The sequence below is a fragment of the Leptonychotes weddellii genome, chromosome 3 (genome assembly GCF_054177405.1).
Source record: "Leptonychotes weddellii isolate Sample4059 chromosome 3, ASM5417740v2, whole genome shotgun sequence".
Lineage (NCBI taxonomy): Eukaryota > Metazoa > Chordata > Mammalia > Carnivora > Phocidae > Leptonychotes > Leptonychotes weddellii.
In genome coordinates, this window is record NC_138371.1 from 70,692,994 (window position 1) to 70,711,392 (window position 18,399).

General features: G+C 39.2%; 1 protein-coding gene across 1 annotated transcript in view; it reads right to left on the reverse strand.

The window, feature by feature from the left end:
• Nucleotides 1-18,399, reverse strand: part of ARL6IP6 (ARF like GTPase 6 interacting protein 6) — a 188,831-nt gene that overhangs the window by 131,591 nt on the left and 38,841 nt on the right. Inside the window, exon 4 of the transcript XR_014143608.1 lies at nucleotides 16,143-16,305. The gene's annotated coding sequence lies outside the window, so the exon portion shown is untranslated. The remainder of the gene's footprint in view (nucleotides 1-16,142; nucleotides 16,306-18,399) is intronic.

Genomic DNA, 18,399 nt, shown 5'->3' on the forward strand with positions numbered 1-18,399 from the left:
TTTTTTTTTTAAAGATTTTATTTATTTATTTGACAGAGAGAGACACAGCGAGAGAGGGAATACAAGCAGGGGGAGTGGGAGAGGGAGAAGTAGACTCCCCGCTGAGCAGGGAGCCCGATGTGGGGCTCGATCCCAGGACCCTGGGATCATGACCTGAGCCGAAGGCAGACGCTTAATGACTGAGCCACCCAGGCGCCCCGAAAATAAACCACTCTTATTGAATATCTTAAAAGGACATGCCTTCCATCTCCCCCATCTTCTTTTTGACTTTGAGATGGGAGATGTGGGGAAGGCAGATGGCTAGTGGTCCTGCTGATTCTACACTGTCCCCTGGTTGTGAGCCCAGCAGGCAGGAGACTGGCCCTAACTGCTGGCACTCTTTGGGGAATATGCTGTACTTCCCATCTTTGGTCATCAACCTTGGACATCCCAGTTTTTAGCCAGCAGTTCCACAGCTCCTGCTCTTTTTGTAAATTCTGGGTTCACTCACATCTTTTTGATACTCTCCTAGAATGCTGGAAAATAAAACTTGGATGCAGAAGGATCTGAGAAAGGAAGAAAAACCCACTCAATATCCTGTTACACTTGCATAGACCCATGGTCCCAAAATTCAAGTGAGACATTCCAATTTGGCAGACTGCATGTCCATTTCATTCCCAGCTTCCTGGTGGCTGTGCTCACAGACGGAGGCACCCTGGGACAAATGAGATGTCCTACCTCTCAAAATCATTGTTCGAAAAGCGGATCTGAATCTACTCTTGGTCTCACCTGTTGACTGAGTCCCTCCCCAGCTCCCTCCCTTTGAATGTCTTTTCTGTGGAAGAGTGGTGGCAGTTGCGAATGGGAAGCCAGATTCAAACAGGTGACTGCAGTTTGGACTTTAATCCCATATACGAAGGTAACTGGGCACCTCACAAAGGGTCTCACCAACCCAGCAATTGTCCTCACACAGCCTGCATTTTTTGCAGTTAGCCAAGTATTGTACTTCTTCATTTGTTGTAGTTGTTTTGACCACTTCAGACCTGATTTTACCCTGGGCACCCAATTCCCTTAGAGTAAAACATTTGATGCCAACATGTTAGTGACAGAAGGGACCATACAGATTATATGTTTAACTCCTTCATTTGAAGATCACTGTGATAGAAAGACAAAAGAATCAGGATCTAGCATCAGAGAACTTGTGTTCAAATCCACACCCACTATTGACTAACTCTGTGATCTTGGGCAAGGTAAAAATCTGTCTGAGTTTCTCCTTTTAACAATGGACAATACTTGCCATACAAAATTGTTTAAAGATTAAGAGATAAAAACATCACAAAGTTATAAAAAATAAAACAAATGTATTTCGGGGGATGTTTCAATATTAGCATAAAGGAATTACAGATTGTCCCTAACTTATGATGGTTTGACTTACAATTTTTTGACTTTATAACGGTATGAAAATGACATGTCTTCAGTAGAAACTGTACTTTAAATTTTGAATTTTGATCTCTGCCCGGCCAGTGCTAATATGCAGTATGGTACTCTCTCCTGGTGCAGGGCAACACAGTGAGCCATGGCTCCCAGTGAGCCTGTGATCATGAGGGTGAACAATGGATATACTTAACTATATTGCAACCATTCTGTACCCATACAACCATTCTGTTTTTCACTTTCAGTACAGCATTTAATAACTTACATAAGATATTCAATACTTTATTATAAAATAGGCTCTGTGTTAGATGATTTTGCCCAACTGTAGGCTAACGTAAGTGTTCTGAGCACATTTAAGGTAAGCCAGGCTAAGCTATGATGTTCAGTTTGTCAAGTGTATTAAATGCATTTTCTTACGGTATGATAACTTATGATATTTTCAACTTATGGTGGGTTTATTGGGACATAACCCCATCTTAAGTTGAGGAAGGTATATAAATTGTCCAAAGTAACACACTACTTAGGGGGAAAATCCAAGTCTTTTAACTCAGTAATGATAACTGACATTGTTTGATTACTGACTGTTGTAGGCATTGTGCTAAGCCCTTGATATGCATGTTCAATCTCATTCTTAATATAATTATTAATATATAAGAAACTAATCTTGGTGCGCCTGGGGGGCTCAATCAGTTAAGCATCCGACTCTTCATTTTGGCTCAGGTCATGATCTCAGGGTTGTGAGATCGAGCCCTGGGGTGGGTTCCATGCTAGGCATGGAGCCTGCTTAAGATTCTTTCTCTCTCCCTCTCCCTCTCCCTCTCCCTCTGCCCCTCCTCCACCTCTCTCTCTCAAAAAAAAAAATTAAATTAAAAAAACAAAAACTAATCTTAAAACGGTTGTCAATGCCACATGTATAGTAAGCAGCAAAGACACACTCAAAGTTTATGTAACTAGAAAAGCTGGGCTCTTACAGCCAAGGTAGCAGATCTCAAATTTACATACCATGAATCAAATCAGTTTCTCTTTGAGGAAGACGCGGATGCAGCTACAGTGGAGCTTTGGCCGCCCCACTCCTGCTCCTGACTCACCGCCGCTCGCTGTTCCCTCTTACCGCTCTCACCCAGGAACAAGCCAGTCAGGAAGCCGCGCCGCAGCCGTGGCTTTTTAAAGACACCCGTGATTCACCAAATTAGAATTACTCTCACCAGCCGCAATGTAAAATCTTTGGAAAAGGTATGTGCTGACTTGATCAGAGGCGCAAAGGAAAAGAATCTCAAAGAGAAAGGACCAGTTCAGGGGCGCCTGGGTGGCTCAGTCGTTACGCGTCTGCCTTCGGCTCAGGTCATGATCCCAGGGTCCTGGGATCGAGCCCCACATGGGGCTCCCTGCTCCGCGGGAAGCCTGCTTCTCCCTCTCCCACTCCCCCTGCTTGTGTTCCCTCTCTCGCTGTGTCTCTCTCTGTCAAATAAATAAAATCTTTTAAAAAAAAAAAAGGACCAGTTCAGATGCCTACCAAGACCCTGAGAATCACTACAGGAAAAACTCTTTGTGGGGGACCTGGGTGGCTCAGTCGGTTAAGTGTCTGCCTTCGGCTCAGGTCATGATCCTAGGGTCCTGGGATGGAGCCCTGCTTCGGGCTCCCTGCTCAACGGGCAGCCTGCTTCTCCCTCTCCCTCTGCCTGTCTCCCCCCACTTGTGTACTCTCTCTCTCTCTCTGAAATAAATAAATAAAATCTTTAAAAAAGAAAAACTCCTTGTGGTGAAGGTTCTAAGATTTGGGATTGTTTTCAGGTGAGGATCCACAAGTGACTCATTGATTTGCACAGTCCTTCTGAGACTGTTAAGCAGATTACTTCCATCAGTATTGAGCCAGGAGCTGAGGTTGAAGTCACCATTGCAGACGCTTAAATCAACCTTTTTAATAAATTATCAGTTGTTATAAAAAAAACCACACACACAAAACCCCACAAAAAAACCAAAAACAAAACAAAACAAAAGAATCAAATTAAAAATACTAAATTACTAAATGATTCATCTTTAAAGTTTGAGAAACCACTGTTAGGAGTAATCAGCCTTATTCAATGTACCAAAAGCACCTGGGCCCAATCCCCCACCAGTGGTTTCTCACCTGTTGGGTTCAGTTGAAAAGGAAGTTTGGGAAACACAGCCTGGGCCAATCCCTGCAGGCTGTGTTTCCCAAACTTCCTTTTCAGCTGATTTCCAGCTGAACCCAACAGGTGAGAAACCACTGGTAGGAGACTGGGCCCGGGGTGGGGCAGTGGTGGAGAGAAAACGAGGTATTTCTCCCACGTCCTCTCGGCCTCCTACAGCTTCTCTGGCAGCAGCTATGTTTCCTGCATGACTCCTCCTCCCACCAGACTCATCCACCATGCTTCCAGTTTCTTTGGGGTTACCCTGGTCTCCAAGGTCTAGTAACACTGCCTCTTCCCTTTATCTCTTTAGTCTAGTGGTTGTGGCTTCCTGCTGTTATTGACCCCTGGGTTATCTCTGTGTTACTGGTGTGGTTTCTCATGGGCCCCTTCACCTCTGTAACCACTTTCCTGTTTTAAAATCCGTCTGTAGTAAATACTTAAAGTGGCTCCTCTGCCCCCAGTAAGACAAGCTATACAGAAAACTGTTGGTATTTGTAAATTCTAGTGTTTTCTTAGAACAAAAAAATGAATCAGATGAAAAATTATTAAAACCAGTGTGCAAATTTAGTAAGTCAAGCAATATAAGCTCAATAACAAAAATAAAGTTTATATATCAGAAGTATTATATTAGAAAATGTAATTGAAACATTCATTCCATGGGGCGCCTGGGTGGCTCAGTGGGTTAAGCGTCTGCCTTCAGCTCAGGTCATGATCCCAGGGGCTTGCGATTGAGTCCCACATCAGGCTCTTTGCTCAGCAGGGAGTCTGCTTCTCCCTCTGCCTGTTCTGCCTGTTCTGCCTGTTCTACCTGCCGCTCCCCCTGCTTGTGCTCTCTCTCTGTCTCCAACAAATAAATAAATCTTAAAAAAAAAAAAAAGAAACATTCATTCCAATAGTAAGTAACTCATAAATACCTGGGAATAATACTAAAAAGAAATATGTAAGGAAAAAATATTTGCAAATCATCTATCTGATAAGAGGTTAATATCTAAAATATATAAAGAACTCACACAACTCAATAGCAAAAAAAAAAAATCTGATTAAAAATGGGCAGAGGAACTGAATAGAAATTTTTCTAAAGAAGACATGCAAGTGGCCATAGGTACATCAAAATGTACTTAATGTCACTAATTGTCAGGGAAATGTAAATTAAACCACAATGAGATATCAACTCACACCTGTTAGAATGGCCATCATCGAAAAGACAAGTAATAACAAGTGCTGACAAAACCATGAAGGAAAGTAGGCCATTGTGCACTGTTGGTGGGAATGTAAGTTGGTGCAGCCACTATGGAAAACAGTATGGAGGTTCTTCAAAATATTAGAAATAGAACTACCACACGATCCAACAATCCCACTTCTGGGTAAATATCCAAAGGAAATGAAAACAGGATACTGAAGAGATATCTGCACCCTCATGTACATCACAGCATTATTCACACTAACCAAGATATGGAAACAACTGTCCATCAACTGATGAATGGATAAAGAAGATGTGGTGTATATATATATGGAATATGTGGAATATTATTCAGCCACGAGAAAGAAGGAAATCCTGCCTTTTGTGACAACATGGCTGGGCACTATGTTAAGTAAAATAAGCCAGAGATAACACTGCATGGTATTGCTTATATGTGGCATCTTAAAAAAAAAAAAAAGTCAAACTCATAGGAACAGAGTAGATAAGAGATTGCCAGAGACTTGGGGGTGGGGAAATAGGGAGAGGTTGGTAAAAGAATACAAACTCTCAACTATAAGATGAATAAGGTCTGAGGATCTAATGTAAAACATGATGACTATAGTTGATAACACTGTATTGTATAATTAAAATTTGCTAAGAGAGTAGAATGTTCCCACCAAAAAGAATTAAATAAGCAAATATGTGAAGTGATGAATATGTAAATTAACTAGATAAGGAGAACCCTTCCACAATGTATCCATATATCAAATCACTACTGTGCATACTTTAAAATATCTTACAATTTCATTTGACAATTATACCTCAATAAAGCTGAAATTTTTTTAAATGAAATATGTAAGAGCTACATAAAGCAAACTATAAAACTTTACTGCAGGACAGAAAAGTAAACCTAAATAAATAAAAGACATATCATGTACCTGAGTGTGAAAAATTCAACAGTATAAAGAAGTTAGTTCTTCTCCAGTTAATCAATATATTCTGGGCAATCCCAATAGAACAGTTTGTAGGACTTAAAAATCAAATTCCAAAGTTCATAGTTCATCCAAGAGTAGCCAAAAAGATTTTGAAAAAGAATGAAGAGGGGAGACTGGTCCTCACACTATTAAGGCATACAGTGACACTATGGTGATTAAAACAGTGTACCAATGCCAATGGAATAATACAACTAAAAAAACTGTCTAGAAAATCATGTGTGTATAACTATGGTAGAATCTGTAAATCAATAATTGGATTTGTAACAACTGACTACTCCATTAGGAAAAGATAAAATTAGATCCTTACCTCAGATCCTAGGTAAAAATTAATTCCACTGGTCTAAAAAACAAATTATGAAAAGAAAATTAATAGAACAAAACACCAAGGATTATTTTTATTTGAATGGGTAAGATATTCTTAATTTACCCACAAAATCCAGAAGCCCCCCAAAAAAGACTGACCAAACTGAATTCATAAAATTTTAAATTCTGTATTAGTAAAAGTTACCATATGTAATATTAAAGAGAAACAAGAGACTTACAGAAAACACTTGCAACATATACAACAAATGATTGCTGTTACAATATTTATTTTTTTAAGATTTTATTTATTTATTTGACAGAGAGAGAGACAGTGAGAGAGGGAACACAAGCAGGGGGAGTGCGAGAGGGAGAAGCAGGCTTCCCGCAGAGCAGGGAGCCTGATGCGGGGCTCAATCCCAGGACCCTGGGATCATGACCTGAGCCAAAGGCAGACACTTAATGACTGAGCCACCCAGGCGCCCCAGCTGTTACAATATTTAAAGAGCTCCTAGAGTCAATAAGAAAAATATCAACAATCCAACAGAAAAATATATGAATAATCAGTTCACAAAAATAATGTACAAATATTCAATAAACAGAAGAAATAATTTTCTGTTTCATGAGTGATCAAGGAAATATACACCAAAGCAGCCATAGAAATTGTATTCATTTTCCTTAGATTAATAAACATTTAAAACTTTGATAACAGGAAGTTGTGGAGAGGATACAAGGAAACATGCATTATTACATACTGTTCATAGAGGTAAAAATTGGTGAAGCACTCTTCAAAGGTAATTATTAGCATCTGCAAAACTTCGTAAATGAACATACCCTTTGATCCAACAATTCCACTCCTAAGATTCTAAATAAATGTTCTCATGTGCACTAAAGAAATGTTCACTGCAGCACTGTTTATAAGAAAAAATATTTTTGAGAAAAAACCTAAATGTTCATAGGGAATGATGAAAAATTTGTCATAGTCATAAAATGGACTACATCTACATGTATCAACATGAGTAAATCTCTGACACATATACTTAAGTGAAAGTAAAGTCAAAAACAGACAATAGGTTGCACTCAGAATGATTTCTTTCTTTTAAGATATAGATTGTGTGTATATATATGCACATGCATACATATACACATATGCATACATACATATACATGTTTATAAAAGTAGAGAAAGAAGATGGGAAGTATAAACAATAAATTGTTTGCAGGGAACTCTCTGGAGTAGAATGGAATCTGGGCAGGATTGAATGCAAAGGGAAAAGAGGGGGCTTTGACATTACATCCTAAATGCTTCTTTATTGTTTGACACTTTTACAATGAGGAAAATTAATAAAAATGTAGGACTTACTAGTTAAAATCACAAATGTGACTTTAGTTATCACAGATTCTCTTTCTCCTGCTGCACAACAACTGAGCTATAGTGAAAGACCTTGGACCTGCAGCCAGTTGTGGGTGGGAGTTGGGTAGGAGCAGAGACAGCCCTGGCCTTGGTTCACACAGTAGATGCTCAATAAACACCTGGGTTAGAACTCCAACTGCTTCAGGGGAGTAACAGCTTTCAAGTGCTTGTTTGGTGCCAGACAGGATTCTAAGTGCTTTACACAACTCAGTGTCATACCCATGCTACCACTGAAGAAACCAATGTCCAGAACTAGTGTCAATGAACAGAAGTAGCAAAGAGCCAACAGAATCTGGACTCAACCACCAGCCTATACTTCCTGCGTTCTGAGAAGGTTATACTCACACATGCTTTATTGCTACCGTGCCCAGATTTCATCCTAACTCTAGACTAGGTAGGAGAAACAGGACGGGCAACTTTGCAATTTCTTGGTTAACCTGCTCCTTCTGAGAAGCAATTCTGTTGCTGAGCCCTGAAAGAGATCAAGGCTAAGCCCAGTGGATGGGAGCAAATAGCTTCAGTTGACTTAGGACTTTAAGCAGGAGATAGTTCTGTATGCTGGATGGACTTCTACCACAATCCCTCTGGGTTTATGGAAAAGCCCTCGCTTCCCTATAGTGACAAAGCAGTCAGTATCCAGGCTCTGAGATTACAGAGAAAATCAGTTACTTTTACCTACTTCAATTGCACTATCTTATTACCTATTAAATTAATTGCACTTGCAAGAAAACTAATGATAGGGTGCCTAGGGGGCTCAGTTGGTTAAGCGTCTGCCTTCAGCTCAGGTCATGATCCCAGGGTCCTGGGATCGAGTCCCTCATCGGGCTCCCTGCTCCGCAGGAAGCCTGTTCTCCCTCTCCTCCCTCTCCCACTCCCCCTGCTTGTGTTCCCTCTGTCAAAAAAATAAAATAGAATCTATAAAAAAAAAAAAAAAGAAAAGAAAAAACTAATGATAGCTAACATTCTAGAGGGTTTACTGTGTGGACAGTACTATTTTAAAAGCTTAAAACTATAATCACATTACTTCTTAAAAAGATCCTCTGAAATGGTTGTTACTATTAACCTATTTTTACACTGAAAAAATCGGATACCAAACAATTCATACTAATACCAACTTAAATCCACAATTAAAACAGTTTATTCACATCTATCAAACCTACTAATTCCACCCCAGCCCCAGACCCCCCAGATATCAACCAGTAGATAGCAGCCAGCATACTAGTCCTCAGGGCATTTTCCAGTATTGTTCCCAGAACACCAGTCTGACCTTTGCTAGCAGTATGACTTTGGGCAGGTCACATAATCCTTTTAGGCTTCAATTCCCTCTCCATGAACTGGTATAAATAGTCCTTAACAGGTTGGTATGAGGGTTAAATGAGACATATTTGGACACTGCTCTAGCCCACTTGCCTTGGGACCAATTCACAAAATGAATTGATTAATTCGTTCCTTCAAGATAACCAGCAATAGCCCTCTTCAGTAACAACTTTCTCACTCCTTGCCCTGGGCTAGAATTTCACTGATAGCCTAAGACTTCCCAATACCTAGTTTAGTGCCTGGCAGGTAGCAGGTGCTTTATAGTAATAATGTACGAGAAAAAATTAGCTATTATTATTGAGTGTCTACCATGTGCATGCCAGTCATTGTACCGGGCACTAGATATGTACAAACACTCTCTCTCATGAAATCTTTCTTGTTACCTTATAGAAGGGCATTAGTGACGGGCCTTGTGTTGTTCGCCAGGTCTTACAGTTCTCCAGGGTAGGATCTCAAATCCTGACCCCCTTGTGGTGGGATGGCATCAGTGACCAGTCCTAGCCAATGAGTTTATGAGCAGAACAGTTTCCAAGCCAGACCCCTGCTGCCAACGACAACCCTTTGGAACTCTTTTTCCCTCTCCCATAGCAATGGAAAGTGTTCCCAATATTGGCTCCTCCGTCATTTGGGGGACAACCGATATAGTATAGAGAACCCAGTCAACAAGGATGGACATAAGCAAAAAACAAACTTTTGTCATTTCAGGCTACTGAGATTTGGGGGATTTTAGCTTAATATTATAGTGTGTATTATATTATATTAAGATAAACCCCCCATTATATTAAGATAAATATATATACTATTTATCATATATATACTATTAGTATATATAATATATATTGAATATATTAGTGTCTATGCTATTAGTATAGAATGTATTGTGTATATAATGGATTATACTGTATGTATTATGTATATAACGTAACACATACTATATTATTCCAAATATACACAGATGAGGAATCTGAGGCACAAAAATATGAAACAAAAATATTTAAGAAGTTTTCCCAGGTCACATAATTAGTTAAAAATAGAATCCCAGTTGGAACTCATATATTCCTGACTCCCAAGCCCTTGGCCTTGACCGTTACTTTTACACAGGTTGTCAATGACTATTGAATGAATGAATGAGTAACAGGGAAACTGATTTCATAAACTTGACTCTACATATTATTTTAGTATTACGTTCTGGATATACTTCTGCATGTCTGATTCCAGCTTGGAGAAGCCAGACTATTGACGACATAGGCAAAGGGCCATCTCTGCCTAGGGCTGATTCTAAACACAGCTATTACCAAGAATGGAGACTTTCCCTTCCCTATTCCACTTAACCGAGGGAAGGAAGGAGATGAAAGCAGAAAAAAAGACAACAGAGAAGCTGTGCCCAACATCTTGCCTTCTGACCTCACCCACGTGTATCCAGAGCAGGCCTTGCCTTTAACATCCCCAGCCAGGCATGGTCGGAACTGCGCGGGTGATAATGACGCAGTTCTTCTCATGGGCAGACTATGTATGGCACAGTAAGTGCCTGGCAATGGGGCAGTCCACTGCTTTTCACTGGGTCACAGAAGTTTGGAGAAACAGATTCTCGTTGTAGTTACCAAAGAAAAAAGGCTGTGATGGCAGGGAATAATAATCTTGGAGTATGTGCAGATAATTCACGATACCAGTAATCTGTGTAGGAATCATCAGAAACCATTTGTATTTGATAAACTATCAGAACATAGGACTTTATCCTTTTTTTTTAATTTTATTTATTTGTCAGAGAGAGAGAGAGCAAGCAGGGGGAGTGGCAGGCAGAGAGAAGCAGGCTCCCCATGGAGCAGGCAGCCCGATGCTGGACTCATCCCAGGACTCTGGGATCACGACCCGAGCCGAAGGCAGATGCTTAACCGACTGAGCCACCCAGGCAACCCCATAGGGCTTTTTCTGACACTGAATAATGAGCTCAGTAAACTCAGATTTTATAATCATGCTACTGGTTCAATACTATGAAAAAAAACATTTTTAAACACCTTGCAGTCATTATGGGCTTATGTTATGACCAAGTCACACTGAAGATGCCCAATAAATGACCCTCTTACAAGATGAATTTTATGCCCCCCAAATTCATGTGTTAAAGTTCTAACCCCTAGTGTCTCCAAATGTGCCTTTATTTGGAACTAGGGTCATCACAGATGTAGTTCATTAAGTTAAGATGAGGCCATATTGGAGTAGGGTGGGTCCCTACTCTGATGGCTGTCCTTATAAAAAAGGGGGAATTTAGACAGAAACATGCACACAAGGAGGATGCCATGTGAGGACGAAGCCAGAGATTGGGGTGATGCATCCACAACGTAAGGAATGCCAAAGATTGTCAGTGTTAAAGTAATTAAACAAGGAGGTCATTATACTCACACGGCTCTAATTCCGCTGTTGCTACATAAGCAAACCAAAGTCTAAACCTGTAAATACCTCAAGGCTATGAAAGCAAAACCTAAAGACAACCAATCACAAACAGCCCACTAGGGTTTAAGCTATACACAATCAATAATTCCCTTACTTTACCTCTGCCTTTTCTCTATAAAAGTTTTTCCCCAGCTTCCATCCCCAGAGTGCTTCTAACTTCCAGTTTGGTGTTGGCCGATGGGAATCAACTTTTCCTCAAATAAACGCCTAAAATTTTAATAACACCTCAGGTTATCTTTTAATACCAGCGAATCACCAGAAGCTAAGAGAGGCATGGATCAGATTCTCCTTCATAGCCATCAGGAAAAACCAAACCTGCCAATATTTTATCTCATACTTCTACCTCCAAAACTGTGAGGCAATACATTTTTGCTATTTTAAGCCACCAGCTTGTGGTACTTTGTAATGGCAGTCTGCATTACAGGAAAGTAATACAGATATTATTGTATAAAATTTTGTATCATTGTTAGTTTTCTTGTCATAACTGAGAAAGGAAAGAAACAGAATTTCATAGTCCTAACACTGAAAAGGCAAAACATATATTAGAGTCTATCATCTTGAAAACACCATGTACACTTCCAAGGACAACTCTGTACACATCAATTGCCAACATTCTTTAATTTACTCAAATTGCCTGCCTTTACCACAAGGAAAACACAGCTGGCACCCTTAGAAACTGTGACAGAGTAAAAGTAATTGGGTAAAGAGTTCTAAGTAATGGATTCTATTTTTTTCACACACACCCTTTTTAAAATAGAAATTGTATCTTAGTTAAGAGTTCCAGACTTACTGAGCACATCTTTAAATTAGGCACAAAATTCTAAGGAAAAAGGAAAAGGAAAAGTGTTGTGTCTACCTTCAAGACAGGAGATGTGGGAAATAATGAGAAATAATTTGTGTAAAGATTGCCCAGAATTGCTTGCTTTTATGTCCCTTTGTGCTCAACAGGAGAGAGAGAGACACAGAGAGGGAGAGAATGCATAGGAGTAAATTATAAGCATGCTCAAGTTTGAGAAGAAAAAATCGAACACATTTTAATTTGTCAGATTTATCTATTTTTCTAGAAACTTTTTCAGTGTAAAAGCTACACACACACACACACACGTGTGCACGTGCACAAACATACACATGGTATCCAGTTTAAGTTAGAAAACCCAAATGGAAGACCCTTACACATGCATAGAAGAGGAATGATAATACTGAAATTTGGAGCAAAGTGGCTTCTCTCCTGCAGCTGCTGGCAGGAATTGTTTAGCCCCTTTGTCCCACCTATCAGTGCTTCGTCACACTGTATGTTAGAGACTGCTTTCTGGTATTTCATTACTATAAGTGGTGAAATCACATTAAATGTAATGTTTAGCCACTTACCAGGACAAGACCAAGATTTAAGGTCCCTGATTCTTTTAAGTCATGGTTCTTTACTTTTGAGTGGTCACAGAGCCCTTTGAGAAGCTGATAAAAATTATAGACCCACTCATAAGAAAACTGCACAAGCAAAAATATGCCCAAAATTCAGGAAACAAATTCAGGGATTTCCTTAAGCTCAAGCATGGATTCCCAGCTAAAAACCTTGTTAAATTAAACCCCCACCTCTGACACATATTTCTAATTTCAGTCCATTCTTCAATACCAGCTTAAATGTCACCTCTTCCAAGAAGCCCTCCCTTAATGCTCCAGTGCATGCTGATTACTTATTTCTCTGAACCTTTACTGCATTGTTAATGTTCACTAATTTAGTCTTTTATTGATTTCTATTTTCTTGCTCCTTAATTTCCTCTTGCCAATTGGATGGTAAAATGGATGGGAAAGTGTCTTTGTGTGTGTGTGTATATATATATATATATATATTTTTTTTTTTTTTTTTTTTTAAGATTTATTTAGAACTTCTAGGTTGTTGAATACGTCAAGATGCTGGGAGGGTATGGAATCTCCACACCCCTTCCCCCTACTCATCTCTCCTACCTGATTGTTTCCGAGTTGTATCTTTTATAATAAACAGGCAATCCAGTGAGTCAACTGTTTTCCTGAGTTCTGTGAGCCACTCTACCAAATTATCAAACCTGAGGAAGGGGCTGTGGGAAGCCTCAATTTATAGCAAGTCATCAGAAGCACAAGTAACAACCTGGACTTGTGTTTGGTGTCTGAAGTAGAAGAAGCAGTTTCACAGGACTGAGTCCTTCACCTACAGTTAGTGTCAGAGTTGAATTAAAGTGAAGGATTCCCAGTTGGTGTCCACAGAGAATTGGAGAATTGGTCAGTGTGGGTAAAACCCCACATACTTGGTGTCAGAAGTGTGAGAGTAGATAAAACAAAGGAAGTTTGTGGTCTCACACTTGGCAGCTATGAGATTACCAGGAGGCTCAGTTATATACTTCACAGAATAACACCAGCCCAATAAGAAAGGAAAAACAGTCCCAATGGAGAATCATTAGCATGCAGTTATAGAGATTATACTTGGGTAAACCCTTTTTCCCTGCATCCCCTGCATCCCCTGCAGAGAAGATAATCAGACTGAAAATGATTGATTAGTGGGAAACTAATTAGAGCAGAAATTTCTTTAACATATTCACTAAGCAGAGAATATGTTTAATTAGTGTGGGAAGATATAGTATGCTATTGAGATAGATGTTCTGGCCACTCATTTCAACTAATTGGATGTAGAAAGAAGCTTGTTTCCTAATGTTAAAGGACAAGCTTGTTTTGTTTTGTTTTTGGGTTTTTTGATAAGTAAAATTGTGATCTTCATACAGATAAAAAATGAACACATATTAAAGCTTTTCTTTAACCCATTAATGGAGGAATGGGTAAGATGTTACAATCAGGTCAAAGGAGAATTCAAAGAACAGGCACATTTCTAGACAAGGAATGTTGGAGTGTGCAAATGGAGGCAAAACTAGTTCAATTCCTCAGAGAGGGGAGGAAAGTCAATTGCTCCTCTACAGGGGAGAGGCCGTATATCTAGAGACAAGAATTATTTCACATTGCTATCAGTTATCTACAGGTCTCAGGGCTGTAAAATAGCTCCCACAGAATCCATATCAGGTAACCTGGAAGGATGTGCTCCAGACAACGCACAGTTCCCTACTAAAGCATGATTTCCCCCTCTTATCTCAATATTTGAAGACCTGCTTAAGGATTTAGAAAATATACCCAGAGCATGTCAATTCATTACTTTTAAAATGCTTAAGCACTGTCTGAAAAACAGAATTGCCAACATTTAAAATTTACAACAATTAGGAGAAATATCACATCTAAAGCAATAATTACCTGTATCACTGCTGGCCATCATTTGGACTTCACATCTGAGAGCCACTTAGAGGTGAGAGCCCGGTGATCTCTCCCCTTTCATAATTATCTCTGGATAATAACTCCTTAACACTTATTTGAAAGTTTTTTATTATTCCCATCTTAAATATTGAAAATTACACCATGCAATGAGTTCTTTATAAATACTTTCTTAATTTAACTTTATGATCTGTTTTGTAGTCTTTAGTATATTAAATTAATTAAACAAGGATGCCATTAGATTGAAGTGGCTCTGGTGCTTTGGTGGCCTATGTAAGCAAACCAAAACTTAAGCCTGTAAATGCCTCAAGGTTACAAAATCAAAACCTAAGGACAACCAATCATAAAGAGCCAACCAGGCTTTGAGCTATAGCCAATCAAATAATTTCCTTTCTTTGCTTCTGCGCCTTTTCTAAGTAAGTCTTTCCCCTGGCTCCTGACAGGGGAGCGCTCCTGACCATTTCCTTTTCGGTGCTGCCCAATTTAAATCAATTTCAGCCCAAATAAACTCTTAAAAATATTGATATGCTTCAGTTTATCTTTTAACAAGCATTATACTCTTTTTGCATTTTAAATTTTACTTATATTCATTTCAAATCAAGTTCATGCAAAACATAAATATCTAAAGTATAAACTTTATCTTTTTTGCTTTAATATCTTTCTAAATATTTTGAATCTTAAATAAAACCCTCCCAAAGGTAAGTTTATCTGCTTGCTTATTTTAGACAACTTTCAAATGTCATTTTTTATTCAATTTTTATCCCTTTGCTCTTAGACCAGTGGTAATATTCTGTTTTCTTAGTGTGTAATCACAATTTTTTTGAATATATTTTATTGCCCACACAGGTTTTTTGTTAATATTATCATTTTAGAAAGTAACTATTGTTCAACTGCAATTTCTTGAATTGAACTCTGTTCACAAACTATTTTAGATCAAAAGTCTCCACTGGGACATACTGAATGGTGATGAAATTTAGGCACTGTGATTTTATACTGCTTTATGTTACCATTTATCTCCGATCAGATCTTATGTTTAATTGATTGACTTTAGGTCCCAGCTAAGTCTAAAGATGGGAGGACAAATAAAGAAGTCAGCACTTGGAGAAAAAGAGAAAAATCTTGTTTCTTTCAATAGCAGACTTGCTTCTCTCTTTGCTCTCCACCCTCATCCACACACCTTTTTGAATGTAAACACTTTGCATCCTGGATTTGCTTCCTAAAGTTCCAACTAAAGCTTCAAGAACAGACTGGAGTAACCAAAGATAGTCCCTGAACCTGAATTGATTTCTTAGGGGTGAAAGGCTGGCTAGCCAACATGCTTTGTTTTGCAAAGTGAGGTGTGGACAGAGCCCAAGGACTCCAGGAAACAGGTTTTGGGGGCCATCGAGAGATTAGGGCCTGGACATGAGGGTACTGTCAGCCAGAAAGAACCATTGGGAAGAAATCAGAATCATAATATAGAAATCTTACTACGTATTACTGTGGTATATGTAATCTAAACTCTCTTCTCCATTCCCCATTAAATCTTCAGTAAAAACTGGCATTATTCTGCAGAGCAGGCCTATTTTTTGCAATGTGACATATTGCTAAAGAGAACAATTCGATGGACATGAGTAAGAGCTGCCCGTGAGTCTTACCGAGGTTTGATACAAAGGATACGCTGCACTGGCAGGAGGCATGCCGGGGGAGTACTACTCTGCAGACTTTGCTGAAATACGGCCAAGCCTCACAGTGCATGTTGATGAGCTCATGATGCCTTTTTGGGGCTTCTGATCAAGTCCTTTGTCATATCCATTTTACCTACATAAAGAGATTTACAAGAGATTGATTAATCTTACTATCCAATAACTCTACACTCTACTGAATAATCACAGTGCTTCTTCCCTTCAAAAAGTACTTTATAAATATTAATCCTCATATCACTCCCATAAATCCCACTTTTTAAATGAAAGAGAAAAGACAGCTGCTCCCCATTAATTATCATATCAGGAAATTGATTGGACATTTTCTGAAGAGCTTGACTATGTAAGAGAGGAAAAATAATTTTCTCTCTACCCTTCTGAGGTCTTAGCTGAGACCCTTGTAAAACAAGACAGATTAAAAAGAGAAAAAGTTTATTAAGATGTATACCTATGTATACACAGGAGACACCCAGGAAAAATAAGTTACTCCTATTGAAATAACTGTAGGCCCAAAATGGAGCTGCTTCTGACCAGGGTGCCAAGTCTGCAAACCAAAACTTAGGTAACTTTCATGTCTCTACAATGCTCCACTTGACCAGAAACAGTACGTTCGGGCAGCAGAATCCCCAAATGCCAAGCCAACTCTGCACCTTCTCATCCCAAACGAGGTTCACCACGTGGCCCCAGCCGATCAGATATTTTCTCTTCCTTGTTCTTTATTTTATTATTATTTATTATTATTATTATTAACATATATTATTTGTTTCAGGGATACAGGTCTGTGATTCATCAGTCTTAAACAATTCACAGCACTCACCACAACACATACCCTCCCCAATGTCCGTCACCCAGCCACCCCATTTCTCCCACCCTACTCCACTCCAGCAACCCTCAGTTTGTTTCCTGAGATTAAGAGTCTCTTACAGTTTGTCTCCCTCTCTGGTTTTATCTTGTTTCATTTTTTCCTATCTTCCCCTATGATCCTCTGCCTTGTTTCTCAAATTCCACGTATCAATGAGATCGTATGGTAATTGTCTTTCTCTGACTGAATTATTTCACTTAGCATAATACCCTCTAGTTCCATCCATGTTGTTGCAAATGGCAAGATTTCATTTTTTTTGGATGGCTGCATAATATTTCATTGTATATATATACCACATCTTCTTTATCCATTCATCTGTCAATGGACATCTGGGCTCTTTCCATAGTTTGGCTATTGTGGACATTGCTGCTATAAACATTGGGGTGCAAGTGCCCCTTCAGATCACTACATTTGTATCTTTGGGGTAAATACCCAGTAGTGCAATTGTTCAGTCATAGCGTAGCTCTATTTTCAACTTTTTGAGGAACCTCCATACTGTTTTCCAGAGTGGCTGCACCAGCTTGCATTCCCACCAACAGTGTAGGAGGGTTCCCCTTTCTCCGCATCCCTGCCAACGTCTGTCATTTCCTGACTTGTTAATTTTAGCTGTTCTGACTGGTGTGAGGTGGTATCTCATTGTGGTTTTGATTTGTATTTCCCTGATGTCAAGGGATGTTGAACACTTTTTCATGTGTCTGTTGGCCATTTATATGTCCTCTTTGCAGAAATGTCTGTTCATGTCTTCTGTCCATTTCTTGATTGGATTATCTGTTTCTTGGGGGTTGAGTTTGATAAGTTCTATACAGATTTTGGATACTAGCCCTTTATCTAATAAGACATTTGGAAATATCTTCTCCCATTTTGTCAGTTGTCTTTTGGTTTTGTTGACTGTTTCCTTTGTTGTGCAATAGCTTTTTATTTTGATGAAGTCCCAATAGTTCATTTTTGCCTTTGCTTCCCTTGCCTTTGGCGATGTTTCTAGGAATAAGTTGCTATGGCCGATGTTGAAGAGGTTGCTGCCTGTGTTCTCCTCAAGGATTTTGATGGACTCCTGTCTCACATTGAGGTCTTTCATCCATTTTGAGTCTGTTTTTGTGTATGGTGTAAGGAAATGGTCCAGTTTCATTCTTCTGCATGTGGCTGTCCAGTTTTCCCAACACCATTTGTTGAAGAGACTGTCTTTTTTTCACTGAATATTCTTTCCTGCTTTGTCGAAGATCAGTTGACCATAGAGTTGAGAGTCTATTTCTGGGTTCTCTATTTTGTTCCACTGATCTATGTGTCTGTTTTTGTGCCAGTACCATACTGTCTTGATGAGTACAGTTTTGTAATAGAGCTTGAAGTCTGGAA